The 27,303-nt window shown below is 47.4% G+C and overlaps 1 protein-coding gene across 1 annotated transcript in view; it reads right to left on the minus strand.

Moving 5' to 3' along the window:
• The window catches only part of ABCB7 (ATP binding cassette subfamily B member 7), a 1,379,199-nt gene that overhangs the window by 509,756 nt on the left and 842,140 nt on the right, over positions 1-27,303 (minus strand). The gene's annotated exons all lie outside the window — the stretch shown is intronic.

Raw genomic sequence — 27,303 nt, forward strand, 5'->3', positions numbered from 1 at the left:
CCTAATAGCGCTTAACCACACCCTACCCCCTTTTTCTTTCTCTTCACTGCACTTACACGCTCTGAATGTCACACGGTCTAGTAGGACCGTTACTTTGTTTTTGTATTCATTGCCGATTTCTATGTTTACTGCTCCTTTGTTCCCTTCCCTTTTGCCGTGTTGCTACACTTTCCTGCTGTATAAGAGCCTTAGAAATAACCAATAAAATAAAAACAAATGACATCATTGCTACTGTAAAACACTGCATTGTCTCTATGGGTTTTAGTAAATTTAAGGCAAGTATCTAAATCTCAGTGTCAACTATATTTCATTTTGCAGGGGAAGGTACATCATAGTGATGAGGAAACACTTTTGAAAATATACATGATCATACGGCCAAATGCTTTTGATGACACACCTAGTTCTGTGACCTGCTTGTTGCATTCATCTGTGCAACAACTGCTAAACCCATGAGCGGATCCCAAACTCCTTGAGATTCTATCTTATCTCCCTATTCACCAGCTACCCTGAAAGTGAGATGACCGCAAACTACAATATTCCACCTAGTTTGTTCTCTGCCTACTATGAAATACCCTCTGCTTAGTTGCTTACTTTCTTTCATCTTACATAACGAATAGACAAAGCTCATTAGAATTTTTATGCAAAAGAGTGATCAATAGTTCTATCCAGTCTGTACATCTCCAGTGCTACTGCAATAACGTGCACTATAGTTAGTCTCCAGAGCTTGCTTTACTCTATGATTACATTATATATTGCCACCTGTGGGAGAGCTGGCGAATCCGCAGATCGGAAACGCAAGCAGAATTGTGAATCATGAAACCGTATTTCATGTCGGGCCACTGCACATCTGCCTAGCCTTCATCCTGTCACCAGGACAAGTCTCCACTGCAGCGCCACACTTCGTTGCCCCCACCTACACACCTATTGGCTCATCTCCAGGTCCTGGAAATACTTATTTCCAATCACAGACAGATGTGTACTTATTTTAAGGAAATCATGAATTGCACCTGACAAATGTATCAGCACTCCAAATGGTGGCTTTGAGTGCTAATGGCGATAAATACCAGGTCAATGATGTGCAGGGCTGGAATGAGGTGCGTGGGCCTGCTTGGTCCAGGCTTGCCGACCATAATCGGCCGTGCACACTCCTGAAATTGATATTTTATTTTTTAAACCTTTATCGGAGTGCTTGATATTACAACACAAAACGATCATGGCAGTATTGCACAGTACATCAATCTTACCCCAATGACCATATACAGTAACATGCAGTAACACACAAAGGACAGCTCAGTTGACAATCCAGGCCTAGGCTGGGGCAGTACGCACGCAGTCCAGGGGAGCGTATAGTTAATCTGCCAGGCTCTCCGTATCCGACAAATCCCTTATGAACAAGAGTACCAACAGCAACCCCATACAAGTGTTTCAGCCTTGTTGGACATCATCAGTGAGGTGGAGCTGCGCATCTCTGAGCACATTGAGCAAGGGGTCCACGTCTGGATGACCCCAGGACACTTAGGGTGACTAAACCTAAGACCTTTGAAAGAAAAAAAAAAAAGAAAAAAAAAAGAAAAAAAAAAAATGAGTCATGGGCGTCCCTCTATGATGAGGCTCAACAAGGCTGAAACACGTGCATGGTGTTGCTGTTGGTACTCTTGTTCAGAAGGGAATTGCCATAGCATTTCGGTGCTGGACTGCCCATGTAGGTGGGACAAAGACTGATATGCAAATTGATATTTCCCATCTGTGAAAGGTACAGTGAGCTAAAGTGTAGCTATGGAATCTCAAGTGGGGAACTTCCCAAAGAGCAGGTCAATGGGCCATGTTCGTTCTCAATGAGGGGCGCCTATGGACTATTTTTCCAAAATTACATTTAGTACCACCCCCATAAAATTGCCACGACACTGAGTCTAAGGATTTTTGTGTATATAGTGCCACATCAACTGCTTGCACGCCCAGTTCAATCTGAGCAAAAGTGTTGAAGGGGCGTCTCAAATGAAGCACCATGGAGCGCCTAGGAACGAAGCTCGATTGATCGGGGTAAATGATGTATCCCATGTAGGGTGCCAGCCTGAGGGCCAGTACTTTAACAAATATCTTTACATCTGAATATCAGTGAGAGGACGGTAAGAGAAGCAATACTCAGTTGGTTTGTTAGGCTTTGATAATATCATAATCACTGCCTCTCTCAGCGTGAAGGAAGTGCCCCAGAAGTGCATGACTCAGCCCACAGAGCAGCAAGTTGAGTAACCAGATGTGACTTGAAATGCCTATAAATCTCCATTGTCAGACAAGATATTTCTTGTGGTGTCATGAGGAGGTCTAGAAGTTCACTACCTTCCTTGGACAGCTCAGTTAATGGTAGGCCATGCAGGAATGTCTCTGACAGGGATGCTATTTCTACATTGGCGTACAGTTTGTCATAAAAGGAATGGAACTCAAGGTTCACCTTGGCCGTGGTGCGTACCAATTCGTCAGAGCTATCTGGCACGCATGGAATATGGTGGCCATCTCCTGCCTGCCGCACAGCCCTGGCCAGTAGTTTACGGGGTCGCTCCACTTCACCATATCTTCTCGCCGATCTGAGCCTGTCTAAGAATTTCAACTCCCTATCCGGGTGTACCCGAAATGTATCTGGTATCAGGGGGTATAGTGCCAGTAAGTGTATTAAGCCACTCAGGATCATTCGCTTGGCTCATAAACGTTCATTAACACCACCTCTTGCCCTATCCTATGAATGTACCATGTAGTAGCATGCAGCGACCCATGGGGTCCAAGTGTGCCTTATGTGTATATTGTATCGATTTGTGGATTAAAGTCATCACTCCCCTAGACTGAGTGGAATATGCTGTGAAAAACCTATGTGTGCCCCAGTTTCTGGCAAACCTCTCGCAACCAGCAGTTACTGCATGTGTTTTTTGCAAAAACAGCATGCAGACTGTCGCTCCACATAGATTTGGAGTCTCCACATTTCAACTGGACTCCCCAGTTCCAATACATTACAACTCATACATCAAAGTGTAATCAACACCCATCAGTCCAGTGTATACCATGGGTCCTATACACATATCGGGCCAATACTAAGCATTTCAAAGGGATTGCCACCAGGCAACACTGCACATTAATAACAGTAGCATACATGTGAAGCACATTTTGTTTTTTTAAACTGAAAACTCCCCCACCACTCTCCCAACCAGAGGAATGCGTATCCCACACCCTTCAAACCAAGGACACTTGCAATTTTGCATTTGGGGGGGGCATTCTCCGGCTACAGCCCGGAGCATCAACACAGCCATAATGTTATACATCTTGAACATATTTCAGGGTGCAAGGTTTGGTGTCAACAATGTGTCAAATGAGGAATTTGTAACAACCATATCAATCGAAACAACAATGTTAAGAAAGATACCGTCTACAAGCAACAGCTGAATCGTACAACGCATCACTAGTACTCCAGCAAGCATCGATCAACGAGCTTGCTTAGGCAACAGGGACTATAGGACCCTCATCCAACCAAGGCAGCGCTCATCTAGAAACTTCATGGCTTCTTCAGGTATGGTGACGTACACCTTGCTGCCATGTTCGATTCGTAATTTAGCTGGGAATAGCATAGCGTACTTCACACGGGGTAAAGGTGACTTCTGTTGGATACCAGTAGTAGCTCCCCCTTAGCTTTCGCACCCCGTAAAATCGTACCTCTGTCCCGGTAGTTGAGCACACGAGCAACTGGGCGGGGTGGCGCACCCTGTCTGGGCTTAGGGGCAAGGACCCGGTGGGCACGTTCAATTGCAAATTGTGGAGTTTAGGGGCCTCCAGTAAGGTTAAGAGGTTCTGTTCCACAAGGTCTTCCATGCATCCATCAATGCTATCCTCTGTAATGCCTATTATCCGTAAAGTATTGCACCTCGATCGGGATTCCAAGTTGTCATTCCTCTTGCCGATGGTAAGCGCTTGCTTCGAGAGTGAGTGAACATCTTCTCTGATTACCGTGATCTCATCTTCTGCCGTGGTGTTTCCCGTCCCTTCCGCAGGTTTAGGGGGATCTTAGCAAACCGGTTTATGGAGCTTTGCTTCTTCCCTACGCCTTTAATCAGATAGTCGTGGCAGAACCAGGGCCAAGTGCAGGGTCTGGCAGAAAGCTTGTGCAGGGGGCGGGGACAGTATCACTATTTAGAGTTTCTCACACAGTACTGTTTTACGATATGGTGCAGTGGGTGACTAGATCACAAGTTCATCAGTTCCAGGGGTGTACAGATACACAGGGTTCCAGCGCATCCGAAGCTCCACTGTAGCCACCTCCCACCAACCTCAATACAGACAGATACAGCTACCAATGTCTTCATTAGCCCTTCTAAGGCGGCTAAATACCAGTGGCGTACATTTAAAGGACCTGTTTTGTTGGTCTGTATAATTGTATGTAAAAACAGTAATTGAATACAATACCTTACAGCATTGACACTATGAGGATGTGACCATTATGAAGCAATAGTGTGGATACCTCTAGTTCATCCCTTATAAACATAAGGAGTCACTGTGCATTGTATATACAGAACTGTGAAAAATTGAACCTTAGTACGGTTAATTTCTTCTTTGGTTTATACACACAGTTTTTTGACCAGTCCTTGACCCAGTTATGTCATGTTAAAATCATAATGTTTTTATGTGTTTTCTCTTTTCTCTTTAAACCCAATGCTTTTCAAGCAAAACTCATAAGAATAGCCACAAAGGTAATAAAAGGGCTACCACGAAACCAAACATAGCTGATGGTCGTTTCTTCACCTCATGATATGGATTCTCTACCAATGCATGGGGCACCTGGGAAGGTTAAATCATTTACTGCTTATAATTGTTTGCAGCATTAAATGTAGGAGGCCAGGACCACCCAATGTACACATACTTTGACCTCTCAGCCCACTATATCCTGTCTGACTTTAGGGCTGTCCCTCCAGTTATAAGTAAACCTCCCACCAACCGGCAACACTGGTCAACATGGGTGTAATGAACGCAGGCCTGTAGGATAATGGGTGCCATGTTCCAAGCTACAAAGCTAGGCCCATAAGCAGTGACAGCGTGACTAACAGTGGTTTTAATGTGGCGCCAGTCCGGTGCATCCATTGCAGTATCGCTAGAGTCGTGCATGGGGCGTGCTGTATTATAGGCTGCAGCCCGCTAGTTGCGTACCTGATTGTGCTAAACGTCTCTCACCGTAGATGGGTGCACTCGTCTCCAAATCACTGGACCATACGCAGCCGGTAGAACAAAGTCAATGTCTCTGTTCGCGCTTAGACTCAGGCTATGACTTTCCTTTAACATTGTGAACTTTTTAAATGTATGAAACTTCCGAGCTTCGCCTTACACAGCAAATGATGGGTCAAGCAAACCATATACGGGGCAGTGCTTTGTGGAATACTGATTGCATCCAGATGCACAGAGCCTTGCACTGAAAACTGTTTGCAGAGCCTTTTTATCATATCTATTTAGATATTTATTGGTTACCATTCTTGCAGCTAACCTTTACATTTTACAGACACTCATCTCACTAATGTCTTACTTCAGCCATACACAAAAATGATGTATTGTTACGCATTTTATGTCTTGGGTACAAATATCTTCTGATGCCAAACATATTAGTACAACATTGCTAAACAAATAAATGTTCTAATCAAGAAAGCTTTAATTAGAAAACTCTGCCAATACATTTTTGACAACAAACTTATGCCTTGAAGGTGTTGATGGCCCCTTTTGTATCAAAAACATTGCTCCTCCGCCTGTGGTGTTTCACAAGGATCTGCCCAATACAGCTCATTTTTAACACATGTAGATCCCCGCCACTTACTAAGGGGTTTGATTTCCTAGGTATAACTGTATGCAAGGGGGCTGATGAAATCCAAACAATGTTCAAGCTCTCTTCCTGCCTGTGAAATCCAGTACCAGGCTTAACTCAGTTTTCTAGCAGTTCATTACTGGATAACAAAGATGAATATGATCAAGATCTTAGTAGTACAAACATCCTTTGGCCAAGGAGGTCTAGTCACATCTCAGTGATTTCAACATCCACCTGGATGCCTCCTGTCTTTCCTCTGTACTCCTTTGCGACCTCTGCGACTCTCACTCACTATTCTCCCCTCTGGCCCGACTCTCTCTGCAGGGCACACTCTGGGTGTTTCGATCTCCTCAGATCTCCCCCTCTCTGTTCCTCTCTCCACGCCTCTCTCCTGGAGTGATCACTGTCTCCTCTCCTCCCACCTCAACCTCCCTACCCCTCAGACTAAACCACTTCCATCACTGCCACCTACCTTCTCGGACATCCGACCATGAATCGCGTGTCAGCTTAGGCTTTCGCCACCACCTTCTCACTCCTCCCTCCCCCTTTGGCTGACTCTCACCCTGACACAGCCCTCTCCACTCTGCTACATCTGATACTCTTGATAATCTTGCCCCCATCATGAGAATCCGCCTAAAGCCGAAGCCAAGTGCAACTCCTGGAACGACTTACGTCACCCTAAAACGTAAGTGCAGGGTGGCCGAGAGGAAATGACATGCTTCATATACATCCTCTGACAAACTGGCCTGCCGCCTACTGCAAAGGCAATATCGGCTCTCTGTCCTAACCAAGACGAGAGCTCGTATCCAAGCCTCTGTCTCTGCGGCATCTAACAACTCAGCTGAACTCTTTAAAATCTGCAAGGAACTGGTCAATCCAGCCTCAGTCTCTACCTCCCCTGTCCCTTCTCAGGCCTCTGCACGGCACTGGCCTCTCATTTCATCTTTAAAACTCAGGACATCCTTTCCTCAATCTCTGCCTATCCCCCCCTTCCCTTCCCCTCCTTCCCCTCCCTCCCCTACTCCGTTCTTCCTCTGGCCCTCCTGCAGCCAACCCCCCTCCCTCCTTCTCATCCTTTCCCCTTTTCTCCACAGACGAGGTTTCCAGACAAGTCTGATCTGTGAAAGTCTCATCAAAACAGGTTCATCCCTTTTCCTCCAAAACTATCAAGGACCACATTGACTCCCTGGCTCCTGCCCTGGTTGATTTCTGCAATTACTCCTTCGCCACCGGAGTCTTCCCATGCCCCCTGAAGCACTCCCTTGTGCATCCCCTTCTTAAGAAACCCTCTGTCGACCCCTCATGCCCGGCTAACTATCGCCCAATCTCCATAACTCCCTTCCTGGGCAAGCTCCTGGAGAAACTGGCCCTCTCCCAGCTTAATCTCCATACTGATTCTGTTGGTTGCCTTCATGACCATCAGTCTGGCTTCAGAGCTGCCAGAAGAACGGAAACTGCTCTCCTGACCTGCTTTCTAATCTTGACTCCAACATCCCTTGTGTCCTCATCCTGCTTTATCTCTCATCTGCCGTTGACACTGTCAACCATGCCATCCTGCTCAACCATCTCCGTGATAACCTGGGCATCACTGGTCAGGCTCTTGCGTGGCTGACTTCTTTCCTCTCTGACCAACCCTCCCAGGTTCAACTTGGGTCCTTCCTCTCTGCCATCTTTTTCTCTACCTGTGGTGTCCCCCAGGGGTCGAACCTCTCTCACTGGCTATTCAACCAATACCTGGCTCTCCTTGCCCACCCCATTGCCGCTCTATGTCCCAACTTTCAGTGTTATGCGGAGGACACCCAGCTCATTTTCAGGCTACCCTCTACCACCTCTTCTCCTTCCCTCATCTCTGACTGACTGTCTGCTATCCAGGAGTGGTGTGCTGCCAATGACCTCTGCCGTAATGCCAGTAAGACTGAGATTCTCCTCATCGGCACACCCGCCCCCTCCTTTCCCGCTTCTCTCTAGCCGGCCTCTATTGATCCTCTTCCCGCTCCCACCTGCAAATCCAAAAACCTTGGGGTCGTCTTCGACTCCACACTCTCCTTCTCTCCTCACATCTCTGACGTCTCCAAGAAGTCACACTACCAGCTGCACCTCCTCAGCGGTATTCTGCCTTTCCTCTCCTTCTCCCAGAAGCTCACTCTCTCCAGAGCTCCGGTTCCCTCTAGGCTGGACTATCGCAACAGCCTCTTTCTAAAACTGCCTGCCTCTACTCTACGCAACTCATCCAGAACAGGACTGCAAGACTTGTCCTTGGTCTCAAGCCCAGGGATCGTATCTCTCCAGCAATGAAATCTCTGCATTGGCTGCCAGTGGCTGCGAGGATTAAGTTCAAAACCCTCTGCATCATCCACAAGGCCTTCTGGGGCCTGGGTCCTCAATACCTCCAACTCACTCTTCCTAAATATCTTCCTTCTCGAGCTCTTCGCTCATCCGCCTCCAACTCCCTCATGATCAGTTGCTTCTCCAAGCAATGAGTTGGTGGTAGATCTCTCTCCTCGGCTGGCCTGCCTCTGGAACAGCCTCCCTTAAACTTGAGGAGAACCATCTCTGGTTCCGGAAGGACCTCAAAACCTACCTCTTTGCTTCTACCTTCTCTCCTCCTCTGCTCTGCTCTGCTGACCTGCTGGCTGAAACCGGTATTTCACTGGCTACCTGGACACCCTTCTGATCCCTGGCCCAGGTCCCTCTACTGCCAGGGTCACACACTTGCACTGCCCACCTGGCAACACCCGCACTCTGGGACTGTTTCTATATCCCTACAGTCCCCCCCACCAGACCTCAATAGCTGATGTCAGTACTTACCCTTGCAACTTGCTGGGCGCTATTTATTTTATTTATTGTTATTATCTACTCCCATGTACTGCACTTTCCTTTTCCCCCTTCCCCATGCACTTGCGCGATCTGAATGACACCTGGCCTAGTAGGATCGCTGTTGTGTCCCCTTGTTCCCCTCCCTTGCCTCGTCGTTCCTTGAAACACTTGTGTATAGGCGCATTATAAATGCCATATCATATCAATTGGGTTTACAAACACAACCCTGAGAAGTGGTAAAAAATTAAAGTTACTCACGTAGTGACTAGAGTACTCATAGTCCATAGTCCTCTTGCCTCCATCCTTGTGGGTGTCCCCCAACATGGGGACAGTACTGGAACCGTTGGCAGTAAAACATGGAGCTTCCCCTTTAAATTTAGTATAGCATGCATGGCCGCAGCCTTGGGCGTGTGAACGCACCGCCGAGGCCCCACCCTCTGGCTCCTCACCTCAGTCCCCTTTGAACACATCAGACGCTTAGTTACCTGGCTACTCTTAGTACTTACTAGCCCTTGGCATGCTAGCAGGGTAAGGTGGGATGGACGTATGGAGGAAAGGGGACGAGTATTCTAGTCACTACGGTGAGTAACTTTAATTACTCATACGTCCCATCCCCTTTCCGCCATCCTTGTTGGGGATTCCACTGAACAAGAACATAGGGTGGAGGTGTGACAACCTGCCTCATATCTATGATGAAGCGAAAAGGTTCTTCAGAACCGCCTGACCAAATCTGCATCGAACCTGGAGCTGGTGTCCAGCGAGCAGTGCCTACAGAAGGCAGACTGAGTGGCCCAAGTAGCCGCCTTGCAGATGACCTCCCAAGAAGCAGGTCCCTGAAACGCAGCAGCCGTGGCCATAGCTCTGACCGCATGGGCACGAATCCCCTCAGGAACAGGTTTGCCCATGGTCATGTATGCCTCTGAAATGGCCTGAACCATCCAACGGGCAATGGAAGTCTTCGAAGCTTGAGAGCCGGCGGAAGATCCCCCAAAATTCACTAACACTGCTTCGGACTTCCTGAAGGATTTCGTCTGAGAAAGATACAACTTGAGAATCCTCTTGAGGTCAAAGGAATGCAGGACCCTTTCTGCCTCCGACTGTGGGTTCGGGAGGAACACAAGACAGGCAGATCTCTTGATTCAGATGAACGGATAGACTACCTTGGGCAATAAGTTTGGCCCAGAACTTGCAGAGGGGTGGGCAGGAACAACACCTGCGGCCATGTCAACAGATCTGGAAGGAGTCTCCCAGTGACCCCCGACCCTGTCCTGCCCATGAGGCAAACTGGGGGCACTTGGCATTCAGGGGAGATGCAAACAAATCTAGGTCCGCGAACCGCTGGCACAGAGGCAACAAGGAGTCGTTGTGCAACTGACACTCGTAGGTGTTGAACCCCAAGTGACTTAGTTGATACGCCCCTGCATTACTGCCGAAATCCAAATCTCAAGTCGGGGTCCATTCCCAGATCGAAACCGCCTCCATGCAGAAGGGTGCGGGGCCGGGTGCCACCGTGCTTGTTCAGGTTAAACATTGGAGTAGAATTGTCCACCCTGACCGGAACCAGCTTGTCCCTGATGAGGGGCAAAAATGTCTTGAGGGCCAAGGCCACTGCCATGAGCACAAGAAGATTGATATGTAGGCGGGCTTCCTTCCAGACCATGCTCCATGAATTGCATAGCCCACCAGATTAGACACTAGCCTGAAAGAGAGGGGTCCATCATACTCACCAGGGTAGGCTCCGGTCGGGTGAAGGGGGCGCTCACTGAAACATTGCCATCCATCAGCCACCAGCGAAGATCGGGCAAAATGAGTGGCGGTATAGTTATCCTGTCTGACTGAGACCCAGTCTCTTGATCCCAATTGACAGCTACGTGGAGCTGGAAGCACCTCATCTCCACGCGGGCGTGCTGTACAGTGAGCATGCAGGAGGCCAGCAGGCCCAGAATATGCTGAACCACCATGCAGAGGTGGTTGAGTTGGCCACAAAGTGTCCTGAAACCTTGCTGTGGGAAATAAGCCTCTCGGGCATGTGGAACAACCCGCTGCACAGTAGTGTTACACCGTACCCCTAGGAACACCAGTTCATGAGATGGGTCTAACTGATTTCCACTGGATAACCTCCAATCTCTGGCAGGAGTGCACCAACCCTTCAGGTGACCCCGCCTTTACCAGCCATAAGGGTATAGATAATGGCCCCCCAAGCAGAGAAGGCCCGCCACTGCGTTCAGGAACTTGATGAAGACACAAGGGCCCGAGTTCAGGCCAAAGGGCTGCACCTTGTACTGAAAGTGGTACAGCATAATGGTCAACCGCAAAAACATCAGAAGCGGTTAATAGATAAGTACACCGCATCCTTGAGGTCCAGGGAACACATCCAGTCCCCTGCACACAGAGACTCGGCTATGTGCGCGTGAGTAATTATCTTGAAGCCCTCCAGCGGTAAAGACATATCTAGAAACAACAGGTCTAGGACTACCCTCAGGCCAGCCTGGTTGTTCTTGGGTTCCACACAAATCCTGGAATAGTAACCGAATCCCCTGTCTACAAGAGGGACTGGTTACATCGCATGCATCCCAAGAGCGAAAAGACCTCCCGTAAAAGCCAGGGACCCGATCTGACAAAGAGAAGGAGAGGATGGTAGAGGCAAAGAAAGAGGAGGACAAACCTGTGGAGACATTAAATAGGGACCAAGGGTTGCTGAAAACACGCCTCCAGGTGTCCAGGAACAGAGCCAACAGCCCCCCCAGAGGCAAGCTGTGTTCCCCGACCTTGATGTCACTGCTTCTTGAAGTCAGAGGCGGGGGCGCAGAATAAAACTGCCTAACGTCCACTGCTGCATCCTCCTGTTGTCGCTGGGCGACCTGTGAAGTCTGTGTACCGCAGTCCCAGAACCCCTTGAAGCCAGAGAAATTGCCGGTCTTTGAACTCTTTCCTGCCCTGGGACTGAGGGAAGTATTTCTGACCTGGTTTTGTCAGGATGGCCAAGGACTTGGCGATATGAGTGGATGTTTTCTTCTTTGTCAACTCATCAGTCGACAAATGAAAAAAGGTCCACGCCCTCAAAAGGGCAGATACAGGATCCGCTCCTGCACGTCAGATGAAAACTTTGTGGCGTGCACCCACGCTGTCCTTCTCATCTCAACCCCAAGGCACATTCTCTGCTGGCTGTGTAAATGTGGGAGACTGATGACTCCATGAAGTCCTCCGCAATGGCCTGGGCATCCGCCAGCCCGGCCTTGAAGGAGACTTGCTTGTCCGAAAGGGAAGTCGGGCAGAAATTCTCCAACCTCCCACCACAGTTTATGGTTAGCTGCAGCCAAGAGGGCATCCACATTGGCTTGCTGCAGATGCAGTCCTGAGATGGAGTAACAGCACTTTCCCAAGGACCTTGTCCTTCTTGGAGAGGTAACTGTTGGTGGCTCCCATGGAGTAAGACGATGAAGACTATGGTTTAGAATACAAGGTCATAGCCACCATAAAGGAATGGGGCTGCGGGTGGGAAGCAACAAGGTTTGGCTCCCCGTCTGTCATCCTAGACATGCTGTCCAACTTCTTGTTCATCTGGGCATTGTGGCCATGGGCTTCTCCCAGACCTTTTGCACCACCTACAGGACATCCTCCTGGAGGGGAATGGCAGACCGGATTGTGGTGCTTTGCCCACAGACCTCTGCTAGCACCCGACTCCTGGTGGGCTTCCTCAGGAGGAGGGGCTCCCAAGAACTCTGCCAGGCCCTGAAGGTGGTAATGAAAGGCCTCAAAAGATACCAAGGGCTCATCACACCATGGGCGTCATGGTCATCATCGTCCTGTCCCCCCCTTTTTTTTCAAAGCCCGCGGGGACCCCAGGCCCTGGGACACAGGTGCCAGAGGGGTCCCCCCTGAGGTCCGGATCCGCAGACAGGTCCAACGGCTGTTGAAGGTGGGCTTGGTGGGAATTGGGTGTACAGGAGGTGGTGGAGGGGTCAGGACGACTTGTAGGGTCTGAACCGGTGGAGGGACCGGGAGCACAGGAGGAACGGGAGTACCACCAGGAGGCGGTTTCTAGGGTGGCGCCCCCTGCAGGGATGACCTCCACAATGTCCCTCAGGAGCCCCTTCATCTGAGGGGGAATGCATGAGGAAGAGGTCTTCACAAGTCGCCGGGTCCCCAGGGGCCCGGATCTCCAAGGTGCTGGGCCTCTGCTCCTGGTCCAAGCGCTGAGGCGCCTGGTGCGTGGACGTACGGCCGTGATGGGTAGATGTACCCGTTAGGGTACCAAAAACCTGCACTACAGGATCTGCTGCCGTTTCCAGAGGGAAGAGGGCTGGGATCTTCCTACAAAGCCCATTCGATGGGCGAAAGTACTGGCGGGCCCTGAGCTGGATCCAAGATGGCTGCCTGCCTGGCTGGCTGGCTCCACCACGTGCCGCTCTACCATTTTGAAGCCTTGCCCCACGCCCTTGGTGGAAGGGCACGAAGGCCCCGAGCCAAGAAAGGTCTCAGACACAAGAGGATAAAGCTTGGGTCTTGCAACCGAAGCGGAGGCGTTGACCTCAGTGAACGCTCTTGTAGGCGTAGAGTCCTCAGCTGGATGACCAATAGTTGTAACGCCCTGACTCACGACCTTGGTGAGAGCTCTGGTAGGCTGGACGTCCCTTGCAACTGTGCCAGTAGCTGTGCTGGATCAAGCGGAGGACAAACACTTGGAGGTGGCAATTCACAATACCTTATCCCCTGGGGTAGAAGGAGGACAAACTGGATTCCCCCCTCCCAGAGTACAGCCTGGTAGGGCCCCCGAGACCCTTGGCTTGGGAGCCGGTAGCAGAGACATCCTTAGGTCTGTCCCCAAAGCACCATGAATAGCTCCCGGCCCCCTCGTCTTGGGAGCCGGTAGCCTTAGAGGCCTTGGGCCTGCCAGAACCTGAATCGGAGGAACCCCAATCCGTTTGAACCCTGGAACAGAAGGAGCTACCTTTTCTTGACGAGAGGTCCTGAAGAGGAAGTCCTTTAGGTAGGGCTGAGGCAAAGTGTGGAGGATCTCACTCCACCGTGACCAACTGTTAGGGAGAATTCTCTAAAGGCTAATTTCCCAAACCTAGTGAGTCACCCAGCAGCTTTGCTGGATTTTTGTTTTTTTATTTTTTCTCCTGCTAAGAGTGAGACTCCTTTTCTCCCACTCTTAGACATGATTTGAGGTGTTCCTTTGACTTTGTATGTGTTTTATGGGCTTTGGGGTCCTTCACCCCATAGGGTTTCATGTGTTTTTGATATGTGGGTTACACAGCACCCTCCGTGCAGTAACCCAGGGGTGTCGCAGCGACCCCCAAACATAGACTCCATACCCTGGGACGGACTACTGTCTACCAGGGCATGTAAAGTCAACATTGGCTTTACTAGTCTTAAATTGTGAACAGAACCAGTACAAACCATCATATTGTGGACATACTGGTCGGGGCAATTCGATTGCCCCGGGGTCTGTTTTTCGAGGGGGCCCTGTCCTGTCCCCCCCCCCCGACCGAGTTTTGGCTGGTGACAGTGGATACTACTTTTTATATTCGACCGCAAATGTATTCCTATGGGATTTTCCCATTGTTCAAGGCTACCACTTTTTAATATAGCCTCAAACCAACCACCGGTTTATTAAATTAATATAAATTCACCACTTGGTACTTTTTTGCCGAAACTTGGTTCCAAAATGGCGTTTGTGTTCGCTTCTGTGACTCCAACCCAAGTCGAGCCCTTTGTTCCACTTTTTGGCAGGCTTCTCCACAGAAGCCTCCAAAAGTGGTGCCACTCTGTCTGGGTACCACAGGGGGTGTGGAAGGGGGTTTAGGCACCCTGGAGTGAGTTGCCTTGGCAACTCAAGTCGCACTCGTGTGATTGGCCCAAGTGGTGAGCCGCCCGGCTCACCACTTAGCATGTTTGAGTGACAGCTAGGCTGAATGAATGGGGGTTTTCTGCATAAAAGCAGGGCTTTGGGGATTGGAACTTCAGAAGTCGCCACATGACCTAAAGAATCCAAGGAGGGAGAAGCCGAGCCGACCTGCAACGACGACACCTGCTGAACCGTCTCACCACTTTTCCCGACGACAGAGGAGGTCTCCAGTCTGGAGAGTCTTCTTCCTTTGACTGGTGGGGATAACCAGTTTACCCGTCTTTTCGCCTTCCTGGACCATCTCATGGCCGCCTTGCCTGTGCCAAGCACCCCGGCAACCGGAACACCACGGTTTGCCACTACTTGATCTCAATCTTTTATGAACTATCTACAAAGACTCTTTGGACATAACCCCACTGTGTGATCCTGGACACATTTTGCTTGCTCTCTCCAAGAGTGGGCCTGTCATTTGAACTTCCTTGCTCTCCAGTAGACTTTGCCTAACCTGCCTCACTGTGGTTCTTTTGAAAGTATTGAAATTGTGTGCTTTCATAACTTTGCCTTTTTCCCTCCCTTTTTCTATAACTTATTAGAGTGCCATCTTATGTTAAGCGCTCACCTCTGTCTGAAAATAAGTGGTGTTTCTCATTAAGACTTACCTAATAAGTAATCAGGGTTGTATATATATAATAGTCACTGTGTGTTGAATTTACTTACCTCTTTGTGTGCTAGTGTAATTTACAATTGTCTTTATATAAATAATTATATACTTTTACACCAAAGCTCTGGTCAGTGTTTGCTTGTGCTACTGTATCTCTGTACGTATTGTGTATACTCTATATACTGCCCAACTCATCTTGAGGGAAGTCTGACTGCTCAGCCACAGCTACCAGGTAAACCTGGGTGGTACAGACTGCCACCAATTGGGTTTACTGCCAACCACCTGTAGTCCTAAATCTTTTGCAGTGGTCCCTAAGGGAACTGCACAGGTTTCTGCCTAACACAAACTATTCTTCAATGCCATGTGACCAAGAGCGCTGCTTGCCAAACACGAGTCCCAGCAGTGGTCGGTCCACAAACACTGAAGACAGAGTGCATGGGGGTCCAAGGCTGGGAACGAGCGGTCGTCTGTGCCGCATCTCGTGAAGCCTCCTGCTGCCGACATGCGCTGGGGGAGGCGTGGCACCGAAGGGAACTGAAAAAACAAACTGGGAGCAAGCATAAAGCTAAACAGGTCTCTGCATTGGCTGCCAGGTCCGACACCGTCCGTGCAGAAAAAGGGATAGAGATGAGGCACCAGAGAGCGGGGCCTTAGCTGGTCATCCCCACGGGCAATACTAAATTTAAAGGGGAAGTTCAATTTTTTGCTGCCAAAGGTCCCGGTACCGTTCCCATGTTGGGGGACGCCCACAAGGATGGAGGAAAGGGGACAGGATGTGCAAGTATGTGGGTGTCCTATTGGACATCAATTTTTCAAGGGCCTCTTCGATCTCTATGGCGGTCAGGAAATATAGAAATATCCTAGGTCTAGCAAACTCTAGTCATCCTTTCCTGGGGAGTTCAGAATATGGCAGCCCACCTTCTGCTCCACCTACACACGAGCAGGTAGAATCTGCATGGAGTTCAAGTCACTATGCATGGTGCATTATATAACCAAATACTGAAATCCCTTGTTGACAAATTCCAGCACTACAAGCCAACACAGTATTCAAACATTGTGCTACCGTGGACTCCCAGAGCAAAGACATGCAGAAAAAGTGATTCCACCTGCTCTGTGTTGGTGGTCAAAATGTGTAGCGAACTACCACTGGCACTTCAACATCTATCAGACACAAGTTTATTTTGGATCAAAGACAGATAAAACCAAATAAAACAAAATAAATAATTCATAACATGGTTCTAAACTGTCATATTGAAAGCAATAAAAAGGCATTTGGATTGGTCTAGATAATACAACAATATAAAAGGCCCCCAAATAAAGTTATCGCATGAAAACTGATTATGATATTTGAAATGGCATTTATAACGCGCCTATACAAAAGTGTTTCAAGGCTCAACGAGGCAAGGAAGGGAAACAGAGGGAGGACAGAGACCACGATCTTACTAGGCCAAGTGACCTTGAGATTGCGCAAGTGCAGGGGGGGCCTGGGGAGGGAGTGCCAGAGGAAAGGGGAGGGGGCAGTGCTGTACATGGGATCAAAACAATAACAATAAGTGTGGCCAGCAGCCAGCAGGTGACAGGTGCAAGGGTAAGTGCAGACAGCAGGTGTCCCAAAGTGCAGGTAGCAGGACCCTAGGGTTACAGATACAGACCCAAGTGCAAGGGTTGCCGGGAGGCAGTGCGGGTATGCAACTGGGTGGGTAGGGACCTGGGCCTGCAATCAGAGGGTAGCCAGGTGAGCACTGCAGTATCGGGCAGGAAATCAGCAGGGGAGAGGAAGAGAGAAGGCAGAAGCAAAGAGGAAGGTCTTAAGGTGCTTCCTGAAGCAGAGATGGTTCTCCTCGAGTTTTAGAGAGGCAGGGAGGCTGTTCCAGAGGGAGGCCCCAGCCGAAGAAAGATATACCATCAACTTGTCGTTTGTAGAAGCGGCTGACCCTGAGGGAGTTGGAGATGGAAGAGCGAAGAGCTCGAGTAGGAAGGTATTTGCAGAGAGAGAGTTGGAGGTATTGAGGACCCAGGCCCAGAAGGCCTTGTGGACAATATAGAGGGTATTGAACTTAATCCTTGCAGCCACTGGGAGCCAATGTAGAGCTTGCAGTGCTGGAGCGATACAATCCCTGGGCTTGTGGACAAGGACAAGTCTCGCAGTCCTGTTCTGTATGAGTTGCAGGGGTGGAAAGTAGAAGCATGCAGATTCAGAAAGAGGCTGTTGCAGTAATCCAGACTAGAGGGAATCGGAGCTCTAGAGACAGGGAGCTTCTGGAAGAAGGAGAGGAAAGGAAAAATACCTCTGAGGAGGCGCAGCGAGTAGTTTGACTTCTTATAGACGTCATAGATGTGAGGAGAAAAGGAGAGAGTGGAGTTGAATGTGACCCAGAGGTTCTTACTCTCACAAGTGGGCGCTGCAAGAGGGCCAAGGGAGGCCTGCCAGAGAGTGACAGGAAAGGAGGGTGCAGGTGTGCCAATGAGGAGAATCTCAGTCTTACTGGCAATTAAGGCAGAGATTGTTAGTGTCCCACCACTCGTGGATAGCAGAGTGCCCCGTGCAGAGTGCATGAGTGAACTAATGGATATTTTCTGTTCCAAGCTCAGTTCAGAAAAATGAAAACTGTAATTGTAACTCCATTGTTAACAACGGAGTGGCAAAGATACAGAGAATAAATTGTTCTCTAAAATATGGGGGGGAAATGCTTTCTGAGCTCCAACTATATGGGGAAAATAACTGAGTGGTTCAAGCATTTTTCTGACCTGCGTTTAAGACAAGCCATAAGTCTGCTGACGGCAGAACATGAATATGAAATTTAAAAAAGCATACCCCTGAACTGTAGCTTAAAGTAATTCAAATAAATCTCAGCAAGAACAACAAGTTAATTCTTACCTTGTAACATTCTTTCGATGGGATGTTCCTCCGACGTATTCCTTATCTTTGAAAATTCGTCTCCAGCTTGCTGGCCTCGGAAATTTTCTCTCTGTAGAGGGCGCTGCACGTCGACGTCCGTCGACAGCCACCGTATCGGCGCCGACATCACCATGCCCATAAATAGCCAAGCGCGGCGTCCGTTGCTCCGTTCCGTTTTGTAGCATAAGTTAAGTCATGCCTGAATTGGTTATTGACCTTGAAGGAGCGTAAACTGCAACCACAAGGGAAGTATTACTGCAGGGATGGATGGGAGGGGCAATAAGGAATACGTCGGAGGAACATCCCATCGAAAGAACGTTACAAGGTAAGAAGTAACTTGTTCTTCGAAGGGATTGTATCCTCTGACGTATTCCTCATCTTTGATAGACTCCCATAGCAGTGGCATGTAATTGGAGGTGGGAGTAATAGTGTCATGTATCCATTTTAGGAATGAACCGAATGTAATACGGCTTTGCCAAATCTGGTCTCTTGACTAGTGGAGGAATCCAGGTTGTAAAATTTTGTGAATGTATGTGCGGACGACTATGTGGCAGTCGCACATAGGTCTCGGACCGGTACCTTGGAGGGCCGAAGAGGCTGCGATACCCCTGGTTGAATGAGCCCTAAGATTTTGGGGTGGCTCTTTCCCTGCCAGTTTGTAACATTCCAGAATGGCCAAAATAATCCACCTGGAAATGGTCTGTTTTGTTATGGGTAGTCCCAACTTGTGACCCGAGTATCCTACAAACAGTTGGTCTGCTTGCCTAATCCTAGCCAGTCTGCTGATGTAAAAGCTCAGAGCTCGCCTTGGGTCCAGCCTATGTAGCCTTTCTTCCTCTTTCCCCGGATGGGGAGGAGGGTAGAACGAAGGTAAGGTAATTTTCTGAGTAATATGAAATTCAGAAACCACCTTTGGGAGGAAATTAGGCTTCACCTGTAGGACAACTTTGTCCTTATGGAAAATTGTATAGGGGGGGTTTACAAGAGAGCTTGTAGCTCACTCACCCTCCTAGCAGATGTTAGTGCTACCAATAGGACAGTTTTAAGTTTGAGAAATCTCAGCGAACAAGAGTGGAGTGCTTCGAATGGAGTACCCATTAGGAAGTTTAAGACTAAATTTAAGTCCCATAAGGGAATTTGGAATGGTCTTGGAGGATAAACATTAGTTAATCCCTTGAGAAATTGTATCACTAGAGGTAGTTTGAAATACGATGGTTCCTCCGCAGTGCGCTTGAACATTGAAAGCGCTGCGAGATAGTCTTTTACAGTGCCAACTTGAAGGCCTGAGTTTGCCAAGTAGAGTAGAAACGATAACACCGTTGGTGTACCATTTGAAAAAGGGTCGATATTCCCTTCTCTACACCAGCTGCAAAATTTGTTCCAACGGAAGCGGTATAAAGACTTTGTTGCTGGCCTTCTGGCCGAAAGCAACACCTCCATGACATCATCAGGGAGGTCCCAATCCTTGTACCTCACCCTTTCAGAAGCCAAGCGTGAACGTTGAGGGTTCCGATGTCTGGATGAAGAACCTGACCTCCCTTCTGCGAGAGAAGATTCTCCTTGAGAGGAAGACGAATTGGAGGGCAGATGGACATGTCCAGAAGGTCCAGGTACCACGTTCTCCTGGCCCAGTCTGGGGCAATTAGGATCATGGTTTTCCGGAATCTTCTCAACCTCCTGATCATTTGAGGAATAACAGGGACTGGTGGAAACGCGTAAAGGAGTCGGAACTCCCAGTCCACTACGAACGCGTCCCCTAGAGCTCCTCTCGGGGGAAATTCCCTTGAACAGAACAGATCGCACTTCCTGTTGTGCTGGTGGCGAACAGATCCACCTGAGGGGTTCCCCAAAGGGCGAAGATCTCTTGAAGGACTTCCTGAGCTAGCTCCCACTCGTGGAAGACTGTGCTCTGCCTGCTCAGAGTGTCCGCTGTCAAGTTCTTCTCTCCGGCTAGGTGGACTGCCGATAGAGAGATTCCTTCCTGAATTGTCCAAAACCATAGCTGTATTGCGTCTCTGCACAGTGGCAGTGACCCTACGCCTCCTCTTTTGTTGAGGTAGTGCATGGCCACTGTGTTGTCCGTCATTATCAGGACATTTCTCCCTTGTACTGATGGCAGGAAAGCTTTCAGCGCTAGTCTGATCGCTCTCAGCTCCAATAGGTTGATGTGTAGTCTGAACTCCGATGGAGACCAACGACCACTGATGGTCAAGTCGTTGGCATGGGCTCTCCACCCCGTGAGTGAGGCGTCTGTGACTACTGTTATCTCGGGCCATGGTTGCCAAAACAGTTCTCCTTTCAAGATGTTCTCTGGATAGGCCCACCATAGAAGGTCGTGGGCTACCTTGTCCGGAATCCAGGAGGAGATCCGTCATTCTCCCTGAGGATTGCGACCACTGAGTACTCAGTGCCCACTGAAGAGATCTCATTCTCAGGCGAGCCTCTGGCACAAGGAAGATGCAGGATGCCATGAGGCCTAGCAACCTCAAAAAGTCGAAGGCTGGGAGACGTTGGGCATTTTGGAACTTGTTGACCATCTGCAGAATATCTTGAGCCCTCACCTCTGGTGGCGAGGCTTTTCCCAGGGAAGTGTCCAGGACCGCTCCAATGAACTGGAGTCTCTGTGATGGTATCATCTGTGACTTCTTTAAATTGAGGGAGAAGCCCAGTTCGTGAAGGAAGTGGCAGACATAATCTAGCTGGATCTGAGCTTGTTCCGAAGATACAGCCCTGATCAGCCAATCGTCCAGGTAGGGGTAGACGTGGATACCTCCCCTCCTTAGACTCGCAGCCACTACCGACATTAGCTTGGTGAAGACCCCCGGGGCGGAGATCGGCCCAAATGGCAGAACTCGAAATTAATGAGTCGCCAATTGCGAACCTCAGGTATTTCCTGTGTTTCAGATGGATTGGCACATGGAAATAAGCATCCTGAAGGTCCAGAGATACCAGCCAGCCCTGGAGCTGGAGGGCCTGAAGGATCTGAGAGAGAGTTACCATCTTGAACTTGTCCTTCCTGAGGAACTTGTTCAATTCTCGTAAGTCCAGGATGGGTCTCAGTCCTCCGTCCTTCTTTGGTATGAGAAAGTAGGGGGGAGTACCAGCCCTTGTTCCTGTCCGCTACAGGTACCGGTTCTATGGCACTTTTCTCTAGCAGGTCTATAATTTCCTGCAAGAGGAGCGGATCTGGAACTTTTAGAGAGCTGTGCCCTGGTGGATGACTCTGAGGGATGTGTAGAAAGGGTAGGCAGTAACCCTGGGCAACTGTCTCCAATGCCCAAGCATCCGACGTTATAGCCTGCCATTCCGTCAGAATGTGAGTTAACCTGCCCCCTACAGGTGTTGTGTGGAAAGACCTCAGAGTGGTTTGGGGGCGGCTGATGCAGATGCCGAGGGTAAAGAGGCACCTGCTGCTGCGCTTTAGTACTTTTGACCCGTCCACATCGGGTGGATCTCCTTTGGCCTCTGAGCCGGCTGTCCTCTGCCTTTCCCAAATGCAGAATAATAGCGAAAGGACTTCCCTCTCCCAGAGGTTCCTGAGGGGCGAAAAGGAGTTTGGCGGATTGCAGCTCCTAAAGATTTTGCCGCTGCTTTAGATGTCTGCAACTTTTCCAGACTGTCATCAGCCTTTTTACCGAATAAAGAAGAGCCGTCAAAGGGCATATTCAAAAGTCTGGCCTGTACATCTGGAGCAAAGCTAGACTTTCGCAACCACGCATGCCTGCGTATTGTCGTACTTGCCGCCATGGCCCTGCTGATACTGTCAGCGGAATCGATGCCAGTTTGAAGTGACTCGCACATGGCATCTTTGCCATCTTTAATAATGTTAAGGAAGGCTTCCCTTTCCTCTCCTTCAGGTATACAGTCAGCCGCTGATGAAGCGCACTCCCACAGTGTGCGACTGAACCTGGCGAGCGTACAGGTAGCGTTGATGCACTTCAACGCCATACTACAAGCAGAAAATACTTTTTTTGCCATAGAATCGTACCTTTTGTCATCTCTATCCTGTGGGACAGTAGAGTAAGCGGATCTGCTGCTTGATGAAGTTGCCGCCTGAACCACCAGGCTCTCTGGAGTCGGGTGTTTTGATAAGTATTCAGGGTCAGCCACAGCTACCCTATACTTGGCTGACAATCTTTCATTGACTGCAGGGATAGCCTCAGGAGTTTCCCAATTAGATGAAATCTTCCTTTGCAAGGCTGCATGGAAGGGGACCACAAACAGCACCCAATCAGAATAAGAGTACTCACCCCCCCTTATCTAAGGGATGTCTTTTTCAAAGATTAATACAATCACAGAAAAACATGCTACAACCTTGACATTTAATGAAGAGGAAGCCACACGGATTTTAGGCCTTTTGAAGGAAATTGAAACTACACCTACAACGACCAGTCCAGAGATACTCATTACACAACTGGAGAGGGTTATCAGAAGGGAGATGGCGCAAAACCTACATGCCACCACGTTAGCGCAATACTATCGCGCACAAAGAATCCTGAGAGGTTTAAGAGTTTACTTAAGACCCACACTGTGTAAGGATAACCCAGATTTTGTGAAGAAATGGGAGCAGATCTTAAATAAATGCTCACTGGATCTTATGTTACTGACCATTGAAGAATTGGCGAAGTCTGTCAGTACACTTGACAAAGAAATTGAGGACCTAACAGAACTATCTAAATTCAAAAACAAAGAAGAATTAACAACGATTATAGAGGAAGTAAACAAAACATTGGATGACTACAAAAAGGAATTGAAAGAAGAGAAAGAAGAGATACTTTGGATTATCTACAAGACAGTTTACTCCTGGCAAGAGTACTACGCACAAAGTAAGACAGCACCGGGCAGAAGACCACAACAAAATCAGAAAACACCAGCACCTGGACAAGAACCAAGTGGTTCCAGCAGCGAAATACCCACTAGTGGAGACAAAGTCATTAACGCGGAAAGCACAGAGAGGGGACCGATTATACATACATCACAAGAAGCGACAACCTCTAAGGCTCAAGCCACCCCGTTGGTTTTTTTTAGACAAAAGACAACGCAAAGAGGCAATAAGCAATCTAAGACCACAGAACAAACCAAACAACTAGTTGTTAATATCTCATCAAAACCACTAAAGATCAAACTGACACGTTGAATTTAGGTTTAACATTCATACCAACTCAGAACTCTAATTTTCTGGAGGAAAAAAATCAATCTCCACAGACTAGCACGGAAAATGAGACTTAAAGTTTCTTTGATTCACAAATGGGAATCAACACTGCACAAGAACCACATCAATACTTAGAAATGAAACCCAAGAGTCATTTTGACCCTCAAATTAATAACACAACTATCAGAATATTTGAAGAACAGATGACAAAGGATCTCAAAAGGGTGAATTTCACCAGATCAAGAAACTACAATACTAGGAGAAGGCAAAATGAAATTATCAAAAATCTTTCAGATGACAGAAGTCTTAACTTGAAACCGGCAGACAAAGGGGGTGCCATAGTTATTATGGACACAACTTACTATGAGGAGAAGATCTTGGAACTCCTAAAAGATGAAAATACATACGTAAAAATTGAACATGATCCGGTCAGAGAAATTTCAAACATTATTGAGACTACGCTTGAGGAAGCAGAGGACCAAGGATGGATCTCCAACAAAACTAAACTATTTTTAACCAATGAACACCCCATCACTCCAATTTTCTACGGACTGCCTAAAATACATACAAATTTGACAAAACCTCCTCTTAGACCAATTGTTGCAGGAACTGACAGTGTCTTTAATCCACTAGCAATCTATGTGGACAAAGCGCTGCAACCTATAGTACAAACTTCCTCTACATATCTCAAGGATACCACAGATTTCCTCAATCATCTAGACACCTTAACGAACATCAATAGAGCTGACTTACTGGTTTTGTTTGATGTACAGAGCCTGTACACATGCATCCCACATCAAGACGGTTTGGAAGCACTGGAATGGTCTTTACTACGGAACGAATGTGAAGCCAACAAAATCTTCATTATGGAGTTGAGCAAAATTATACTTGTCAACAACTATTTCAGATACAAGACTCAATACTACTTACAAGCATCAGGAACTTCAATGGGGTCAGCTATGGCCCCTGCTTATGCCAACTTATTCATGTACCACCTAGAGATTAAATGGATTCTAATACCGACAAAATATAGTGAAAGGATCATTACCTGGAAAAGGTATATTGATGACGTTTTTGTCATATGGAGAGGACAACACACCGAATTGGAGGAATTCCTTCAATATATCAACTCAGTCCATGACAGAATCAAGTTTACGATGGAAATCGGAACCCCCAAACTACATTTCTTAGACGTGGAACTGGAGATTGGCCAAGAAGGAATAATCACAAACGTTTACCATAAACCCACAGACGTTAATAACACGCTACATTTTATGAGTCATCATCCCGCACATCTAAAGAATAATCTACCCTATAGTCAATTTCTCCGACTAAAAAGGATCATCTCAACAACTGATACACTCAAGAAAGTAAATCAACTGATGACACAAAGATATAAGGAAGGAGGCTACCCGGAGTCCATTGTCAAGACAGCAGAGGAGAAAACACACGCATTGGAAAGGAAAGATCTCCGCACACCAAGGAACAGACCCAAAGAGATCCCATTTCCCTGTGCTCTGAAATATTCGGCACAGAGTCACCATATAACAAGCATGATTAAGAAGAACTGGAGAATAATCAATCTGGACCCACAACTGAAGAGACTATTTCCTGAACCACCTATCATCGCCTATAAAAGGGGCCGGAACTTCAGGGACTGCCTAGTAAAAGCTGAAAGGCCGAAAGTCGATAATCAAAAAACACTCTCAAAGAGAAAAACGGGCACATATGCATGCCTTAGTTGTGGCAATTGCAACATAATGAAAGGAAGCTATGTACGACATCCATCTAATGGGCAAAAAATTCCCCTAAAGGATTTCGCTACCTGCGACACGAAATCAATCATTTACGGCCTAAGCTGCCTATGTGGCATTTACTATGTTGGACAGACACAAAGGAAAGCCAAGGAGCACTGGAACGAGCACAAAAGCAACATAAGAACCAACAGCACAAACTCACCAGTAGTGAGACATTTTGCCCTAAAAAAACACAATATCTCCCAACTTAAGGTTGTGATTTTGGAAATTGTGAACAAGGCACCTAGAGGTGGCAATCATGCTAGACGGATGAACCAGAGGGAAATCTTCTGGATAGAGAAACTAAACAGTTTAGCCCCCAACGGGATGAATCAAGAGTATAGTTTAGCCCCATTTCTGTAAAACAAGAGAGGGCTCTCCCAGCAGGACAACTGAATAATGTTTCTCGGATATAAACTACAATTAGACATGTACAAAATGTTATTATCCCTTGACAAAAACAGAATGTGAATCAATTAATTCCTTTTGCATCTTAGTTGCATCTTTTTTTTAAAAAAAACCCATTCAGGATGTAAGTATTCGATACAAACTGCAGAATGTGAGCATGTGCTTCTTAAACTGATAATCATATGGATGCCCAAGACTCCATTAGCTCTCCACCCGGTGTGATGCGGGTACACACTAAGAAGTCATGATGTAAATGCAGCAACAGGAACACTAGGTTTTAATATACCATAGCGCCAAGTTAGAGATGTCAAATTGACTACAAGCAACACAGGGTATTCAGCGTACTCGCCACCTAAGCCTTATGAGAATTTAATTTGCCTCAATACCTTAGACCATCCTAGGATTACATTCATTTAACACTACTTATGCTTTATTGCACCAATATCATGGTATACAGCACAAACTTACGCTTTCATGCACTAAGATCATACAGTTCTAATCACAATACGTCCGTGTGACGTTTTATGTCACACATTGACGTTGTAAACATCATGACGTCATCACGTTTGCACGTGATGACGTCACAATGTAAATAGCGGCCATTTCCAGCAAGGGCTGTGAGGAACGGCTCGGAATACAGCGCTGGCAAACACAGCATCCTCTCTGGAAGGAGGTAAGGGAGACATATCGAATTGAGCCTTTTACCAGTTCTACCTTTAAAATGAATTTTGGTAGTCAGTATTTACTATTGGGTACCGCCATAAACCATGAGCTAGAAGCCTTTTTTTCAGCAAACTTATCATTAAGATCTGGTCTTTTCTAAACCTTTTGAGTTAGACCTTTCTAACACTGCACATTTATATGTGTTTTTCAGACATACGCAGAGGGGCTCCCCTTTCTGCTCTATCCCCATTTCCTGAGGACTCTCCCAAAACACTAGAGATACTCTATCCATCGAAGAAGTAGCCTCTAACACAATTAAAGAACCAGCAGGTACATTTTCATCTTTAATTAGACCAGGTTCTCCTTCACATAACGATTCTAGACGGAATCCTTTTTGAGTGGATTCCTTTTTAATTAAGCCTTTTTTACTGTTTTTCCATTACATCTGCAGGTTGGATAGCAACTGAGGATTCCAACTATTATTGTGTTGATATTTTTCTAATAACATATCCAGTGAGGACATGACAGCTAATAGCTAGAGATTATGAACTGATTGTTATATCATATTGTAGGATAATCAAAGATAAATGGAATGAAGAGGGCTATGAAATCTTGAAGAAGGGGACTCCAACTACCCCGAAACGCGTCGAAAAAATATTTGTCATCACAGCATGTGAACATTATATGTTATAAATCAATCTTGCTGAAAGTGTGAGAAATACATTGTATGCCCACGAACTATACTGTGCCTGAATTATATGTGATTTAAAAATAAGTGTGTTTAAATCACCATGTTGGAGAACACATACTCATAGCAGATGATTCGGAACCAAATTAAATTGATGATTGCCATCATTTTTATACCAACAGTGTCCTAAATTTCTTCCATAAACTTCTTTCCTTTTTTTTTTTTTTAAACAAAGCATTCTGTCATCATTGTGCAAAAAATTGTGACAGTTCTTGATTGTCTTTACAATTGCAAGGGTGTGCAGGGGACGGGAGAGTTCCACAAGTTTGTGGACAATCTGTTGGTTTTACATATGTTAAAACAACCCAGTGTCAAGGTAGTTATTCTCCCCGGCACCCCGCTAATTTTCTATAAATTCTATAAAAATCCTTAAAATTAAGTGTGCGCTAGGCAACACAAACATTGGACTTTGGACCTCTGTCTAATATGTCTGTCAGGTCATCCTGTTGAAAAACGGGTGAAGGCGCAGACCAACCCATAA

The sequence above is a fragment of the Ambystoma mexicanum genome, chromosome 5p, assembly GCF_040938575.1.
Source record: "Ambystoma mexicanum isolate Mex_15411 chromosome 5p, UKY_AmexF1_1, whole genome shotgun sequence".
Classification (NCBI taxonomy): Eukaryota; Metazoa; Chordata; class Amphibia; order Caudata; family Ambystomatidae; genus Ambystoma; species Ambystoma mexicanum.